Source organism: Triticum urartu, chromosome 4 (genome assembly GCF_003073215.2).
Source record: "Triticum urartu cultivar G1812 chromosome 4, Tu2.1, whole genome shotgun sequence".
NCBI classification, from domain to species: Eukaryota; Viridiplantae; Streptophyta; class Magnoliopsida; order Poales; family Poaceae; genus Triticum; species Triticum urartu.
Window position 1 is genome coordinate 610,389,997 of NC_053025.1, and position 7,589 is coordinate 610,397,585.

The window sequence follows — 7,589 nt, forward strand, 5'->3', positions numbered from 1 at the left end:
AGCTAAACTTCATTGCTAAGTATGTGACCATATGATGTTCTTCAACAGGGACTCCCGATGAATGTTGTGCCTTATGGGATCGAGACTAAAGGTACCATGAGTATTATTAGCTTACGGCCAAGATATCCTTCATGTTACTTTAGTGCATTCAAGATCAAGGATGAATGCTTAATAGTGGAAGACTGGACCCGATATGTAATGGGGGAGCGCAGAGAAGTACTAGGGGGCAGCAAACAGATGTGCTACCCAAAATTAGGAGACAGGTTCATCTGCATGCTCGAACTTGATCAAGGAGGAGAGCTACACATGTTTTATGTTGTTTTGCCTACACTACAAGAAATATGTCAACTTATGACCTTCCGTCAGTGACCCTCGAAGAATTGGTCATACATTTATGACCATTTTAGACCAATTGGTCAAAAGCTCTTCAGGGGGCTCCAAACCCTAAACCATTGCGACCATTTTGGTCAGAAAGGTCGTAATTTCCTTACACGAAATGGTCACAAAGCAAACAGTGCTAGTCCGCTGCCTTATTTCTAGTTGTTAATGACCAATATAGATGGTCATAGCCTTGTAGATTGTGGTGGGTTGTGATGACTAGGCGCCATCTCATCAGTTTTGCCTATGTGTCATGTCCATGTGGCAGTTTTTGCCCTAGGTTGTGAAGCAACCTATATTTCTATCATTCCCAAAATTCCCAAAAAAATCTCATAAATTCTTTGGGGCATATCTTCATCAAATATGTAAAAATCCTTCCTTGCCTAGTTCAAAACTAATTCAACAATATTCAATTTCCTATTCTGTTCACAACAACACTTTATGAAGGAAGTGCTATTTATATATTATTGATTGCCCTCGGAATTTTTGGGCACTCTTTCCTATCCAAATCATTACCGCATGACAAAATTCAGCTCCATTTGCCTAGCAAGTCTTCCTCGGCAAATTTTCAAAGTTTTTGTCCACCTAGAAGCATTGTGAAGGAAGTACCTTTTTTATATCTCTAAATGACATGAAATGTATACAGTTCCTTCATATGCCCAAATTATCACCCTCCTCCAAATTGCAGCTCGGTCAAATCATCTATGTGAGCTCAGGTTCAATTTATATTTTATGGCCAAATTGGCACGTTGCAAAGCAAGTGTTATATAGACCCCTCCTATTACCCTCAAACTTTTCGGGCACTCTTCCATACCCAAATCATTGCCACATGGTAATATTCAGCTCAATTTTCCTAGTAAATCTTTCTCGGGAAATTTCCAAAGTTTCTACCTCGAGAGAAGCTTTGTGAAGTAAGTACTAGCTAGCTTACCCAAATGATCTGAAAATTGACCAGCGCATGACCATACCAAAGTAACTTACCTACACCAACTTTGAGCTCATTTCATTCATCCAATCTCTCTCACTAGTTTTCCCAAGTTTCTGTCCATAGAAGAGCATTGTGAAGGAACTACTACTTTGGCATGTCCAAATGGTATAAATTTTCTACAATGCTTTCCTATGCCCAAATAACCATCCTCCACAAAATTTCAGCTCACTCCATTCATTATTTTGTGCCCAGCTTCAACATTCATATTTTTGTCCAGCGTGGTACTTTGCAAAGCAAGTACCACCTAGGATCCTCCTTTTGAGCTAAAAATTTGTGAAGACATTCTCCTTAGTATATGATCATCCTCAGCCAAAACTCATGCCCATTGGCCATGTGCATTTCCCGTACCGCAAATCAAACACTTGGCTGCTAATTCATGTTTGAGCATCGATCGGTCTCCTCGTGAGAATCTTATGTTGTAATTTTCTTCCTAGCACCAACCTGGGGAGTGCCCAACCCACTAGACATGCCTAGGCCGCCCAGAACACATGACAACATTACGGTCACGCGGTGACCACGCGACGGGCATGCGAGTTTACGCGCTCTAGAGTTGGGGCCGTCGGCCACCGCCCAAACCTCGACGTATCGCCACCAAACCATGTATTTATGATTAAATAGGTCCTTATGTAACTAGAAATGATTTTTGGAAAAAATAAATAGCAAACTATGAGGCAGTTGCAGTTCAAATTTGACCCGCTTCCAACTGAATCGGCGGAAATTTGTCTTTTTCACGAGAGGTGGATCAAAAAATTTTACACCCAACCATTTTGTCAATTGTGCATTAAATATGGCCTAGTATTTTATAAAAATAATTTGGTCCAATTTTGCAACAATTATTTGGTAGTTCCTTCACAAAAAAACCTCCTTTCGGGCACTCGAAAAATGGAAAATGGTTTTTTCGTCCAACGAAAATGAAAAATTCCTTAGACAACATTGTTTGACATTCCAATATGCACTCTTGTGCACAATATGAGATCATTTGAACAAACTATGCCATGAATATGGCCATAAGATTGATCATTTGGCTTGAAAGCCATTGATCTCCACACATGATAGCTCGTTTCTGAGAACACTTTTTTAAAATAATTACCGTATTACAAGTTTGTTATTTTTCCTGGGAACTTGGCCACATATGATGACACAATGCGAAGGTTTCCCAATTTTTTGATTTTTCTTGAATTTTTTATGCCCGTTTCAAAATGCAGTCAAACGGCGGGAATGACCGTTCCTAACTAGTGGTTGAATCTTGGAATTTTTTTGGTGTTTCTCTGATTAAATATGTCCTTATGTACCTATAAATGATTTTTGGAAAAAATAAATAGCAAACTATGACGCAGCTGCAGTTCAAATTTGACCCGCTTCTAGCTGAATCAACCGGAATTTGTCTTTTTCACCAGAGGTGGATCAAAACTTTTGACACCCAACCATTTTGTAAATTGTGCATTAAATATGGCATAGTATTTTAGAAAAATGATTTGGTCCAATTTTGCAACAATTATTTGGTAGTTCCTTCACAAAAAAACCTCCTTTCGGGCACTCGAAAAATGGAAAATGAATTTTCCGTGCAAAGAAAATGAAATCTCCCTTTGGCAACATTGTTTGGAATTCCAAGATGCACCCTTGTGCACAATATGAGATCATTTGAACAAACTATGCCATGAATGTGGCCATAAGATTGATCGTTTGGGTTGAAATACATGAATCTTCACACATGATAGCTCATTTCTGAGAACACTTTTTTAAAATAATTACCGTATTACAAGTTTATTATTTTTCCTGTAAACTTGGTCACATATAATGACACAATGCGAAGGTTTTCCAATTTTTTGATTTTTTTTGAATTTTTTATGCCCGTTTCAAAATGCGGTCAAAACGGCGGGCATGACCGTTCCTAGCTAGTGGTTGAATCTTGGAATTTTTTTGGTGTTTCTCTGATTAAATAGATACTTATGTACCTAGAAATGATTTTTGTAAAAAATAAAGAGCAAACTATGAGGCAGCTACAGTTCAAATTTGACCCGTTTCCAACTGAATCGACGACAATTTGTCTTTTTCACCAGAGGTGGATCAAAACTTTTTTCACCCAACCATTTGGTCAATTGTGCATTATATATGTCCTAGTATTTTAGAAAAATGATTTGGTCCAATTTTTCAACAATTATTTGGGAGGTCCTTCACAAAAAAACCTCCTTTTGGGCACTCGAAAAATGGAAAATGGTTCTTTCGTCCAAAGAAAAAGAAAACCTCCTTAGGCAACATTGTTTGCCATTCCAATATGCACCCTTGTGCACAATATGAGATTATTTGAACAAACTATGCCATGAATGTGGCCATAAGATTGATCATTTGGCTTGAAAGCCATTGATCTCCACACGTGATAGCTCGTTTCTGAGAACACTTTTTTAAAATAATTACCGTATTACAAGTTTGTTATTTTTCCTGGGAACTTGGCCACATATAATGACACAATGCGAAGGTTTCCCAATTTTTTGATTTTTTTGAATTTTTTATGCCCGTTTCAAAATGCGGTCAAAACGGCGGGAATGACCGTTCCTAGCTAGTGGTTGAATCTTGGAATTTTTTTGGTGTTTCTCTGATTAAATAGATACTTATGTACCTAGAAATAAGTTTTGGAAAAAATAAAGAGCAAACTATAATGCAGCTACAGTTCAAATTTGACCCGCTTCCAACTGAATCAGCGAAAATTTGTCTTTTTCACGAGAGGAGGATCAAAACTCTTTACACCCAACCATTTGGTCAATTGTGCATTAAATATGGCATAGCATTTTAGAAAAATGATTTGGTCCAATTTCGCAACAATTATTTGGTAGGTTCTTCACAAAAAAACCCCTTTTGGACACTCGAAAAATGAAAAATGGGCACTTGAAAAACCTCCTCAATTATTGACGAGAGGTGGATAGACAGCTATTGAGACACAAGCATTTGGTCAATTGTACCTAAAATATGATCTAATATTATTGAAAAATAGAGTGGTGCCATTTTGCAACAAATATTGGTAGGTGCTTCAAAAAATATATACCATTTTCGACACTCCAAAGGTTGAAAATGTTTTTTTGCAAATAAAACTCATTTTTGAGATCAATTTTTAAAGATATTTGTATTATTCCAGGTTTGTTATTTTTCTGAAAAACAAGTCTCACTTGTGACACGATGCTATTGTTCTTATTTTTTTCTAATTCTATGAGGTTATAAAATAGGTGACATGATTTAGCATATTATTTAATTAATTACGACCAATTTAGATGGTTATAAAATCGTCAAAGTGTGTACTACATTGTGATTGGTGGAACCGTGTGTGGCACGGATCGATGAGATGGCAGACATCCTACCATCCATTGCTAGCAATCCAACATCCATCCATCCGTCCATGCAAAGAAAGGAAAAAACCCACCGCACCAAACCCTACCTCTCTCCCACCTCTCGTCCCTTCCTTCCGCCTGCCGCCTCCCTCTCTCTGTCCCCGATCCAGATCGGCCTCTCCCTCACCCCTCGCGCCACGCCCTCCTTCCCTCGCGCTGGCACCGGCAGCGCCCTCCTTCCTTTCTATCACCGGCGGCGCCCTCCTTCCTTTCTGTCACCGGCGGCGCCCTCCTTCCCTCGCGCTGCACCCGAACCTCGCTCCCGCTCCTCCGCTGCAGCTAGGGTTTCGTCTCCCCGATCCCCAATCCCCGAAGCTCGGATCCAGTAGCAGCATCAGCGATGGCGGCTGCGGGAGATTCTCCCTCGTCGCCCTCCTCGCGTTCCTCGCCGCCTGGTGCTTCCTCTACCTCCTCCGCCCCACCGACGCCACCCCGCTCAATGCCCTCTCCCGTGAGGGTCTTGAGTTTACCCCACCCCCTCCGCTGGCGAGCCTCTCTGCTGCCCGCGCACCCACAACCTCCGTCCCCTGTTGCTCTCCCTGCTGGCCCTCCTCCCTCGCCCTGGCTCCCAGCGCCGCTTCAACCGGCCAGCGCGCCGCCATGACCCGCCAGCCCATGCTCGCGTCGCCCGCTTCATTCGCCGGATCTGGCCGCCTCTCTCTTCCCGTACTCTCTATTTGTCATGATTTCTCTATCTGAATCTCTCTCTCTCTCTCTCTGTAGGCACCCATGAAGGCAAAGATGGATCCTCACCAGCGATGAGGACGCCTGGACTACTCGGGTGGTAGCAGCCATGGCTTCTTCTTCTCCAAGCATCGGCCTCGGCCATGGCGTCGACGATCCAGTCCTTGAAGGCCCACCAGATCTTCGACAGCCGCGGCAACCCCGCCGTCGAGGTACGCCCGCACGCGCCCATCCCCCGTCTGTCTCCCGTTGAGCCAATTATTGTTCGTGTGCTATTTTGCTTACTTTTTGCATTGCTATTGTTGGGGTAGGAGGATATCTTGTTTTTGTCATATATATGAGCTGCTGGAAATCCTCGAAACTATACCTGCCTGATATGTCCTAGCTTCATCTTCATCAGTTTAGTTTTGAAGCACATCAGTTTTTGTGTACTTTGAGGTTCTGACCAACTTGAGAGTTGATGTGAACATTGTTAGTGCTGGGTGGTCTATATATTAGTGATGATTTCCTCGTCATGAGATTATGGTGCGTTCAGCTCTTGCCAATGCAGATGCCCTGCTATGTATCTTCTTCTGGATGAACTGCTATGTTTTTCAGTTTCTAATCTATCTGCAAATTCGCCCGAGCGGATTGTCAGTTTTGACTATGCTTTGGACGTAGTGTAGCAGGTTTGTCCTTGAGTGAAGCAAATCACTTGACTTGTCTAGTTCATTTTCGTAGGGTAATTCTCCTAGTACTAGTAGAGTTCTGCATCTCCTAGTAGAGGAGCCTGTAACTTTTGGCCCCATGTGTAGTGTCGTCCTGCCATGGATCTTGTCGGTGTTCAGTTTCAGTATCCTATGCCATCACATGGTCAGGAGCTCAGTTAACTTCGATTTCAGTTACAAATTTTGTGATGTCTGAGTCAACGATTTTCTTCCCTGTGCCAGAACATTGTGCCAGAACATTGGGGTTGGGTCACGCTAGATTCCACTCGAGGTGGTGGTTTGTGTAGTCAGATCCTGTGGCGCGTGCAATTTTCATCTTGCCTGCTTGCCATCCATTTATGGTTGTATCCATGGATCGGTTTGTCGTCATGCTTATGCTCCGTTTGTGCTTGCTGAACGGCGGAAGCTAGTTGGAAAAGCCGGATTCTCATAGTCCGCCTCAAAGGCAACCGCAGCCTGCTTACTATCTGCAATGTATAGCTTATGGTCTGGTGTCCATAGTTACGCCTAGTCTGAAACATGATGCTCTGGTTTTGCTGTCGGTGGGATACTCTTGTTAATCTGTGCCTGATGATGCCGTAGTGTGATGTAAGATATGGTTGCTAACTCCATTGTTATTGTGCATCAGGTTGATGTGTGCTGCTCAGATGGAACCTTCGCCAGGGCCGCTGTTCCCAGCGGTGCATCAACTGGTGGGTCATTTTGTTATTATTACATCATCGCTGTTTTCCTTTCAGCCTTATAATCAACTTTTGCCTTGGTTCCTGCCTAGTGAAGGCACACAATGCTCCTGTCATCATTGTTGACTGAAGCTAATCTTGTCTGAATCATCCCACTTATGTAGGTGTCTATGAAGCTTCGGAGCTGAGGGACGGTGGATCTGACTACTTGGGCAAGGGTGTTTCCAAGGTTTACATTTGTTTCACCGAATTTTATCTTCACAGTCTGTAAATCTATGTTTTGGTACTTGGTGATTTAATGTGGCTGCTGCTTATATATTCACATTCTGTAAATCTATGCCACAATTCTTATAGCTATTTAATATGACCAAACTTATTTTAACATGCTGCTTTCATCCAAGCAATGTTTCCTGCTGCTGTATAACTTACTATTTCTACTCTGTGCCAGGTTTTATAAAAATAATTGTAATGCTATAAAGTGAACTAAAATATGTTTTATTGTGTTCCCTGTCTCTGCATGGCATTTCTTTGGATACATTGTTGCTGCTGACTGGATTTGGGGGGGGGGTATGAATCTCACGTTATATATTTTTCCTTACTAATAAACCAACTTGCTGAAGACCACCATAAAATGAACAGCGGGGGGTCATTTAGTGGACTATAGAATAACTGCATTTATGGCCTGATGTTTCACTAGAATAACAGCATTTAATGGTGGTTTCTGCTGCAGTTGACATTTTATTACCATTTGCATGCATAATTTAGTTCTTGT

The 7,589-nt window shown here is 41.9% G+C and overlaps 1 long non-coding RNA gene across 1 annotated transcript; it reads left to right on the forward strand.

Moving 5' to 3' along the window:
- The first annotated feature begins 5,568 nt into the window (after positions 1-5,568).
- LOC125554418 lies at positions 5,569-7,097 on the forward strand. Its single transcript, XR_007304410.1, has 3 exons — positions 5,569-5,642; positions 6,766-6,829; positions 6,982-7,097. It is a non-coding gene; the product is annotated as an uncharacterized LOC125554418 (long non-coding RNA).
- The last annotated feature ends 492 nt before the right edge of the window (positions 7,098-7,589 follow it).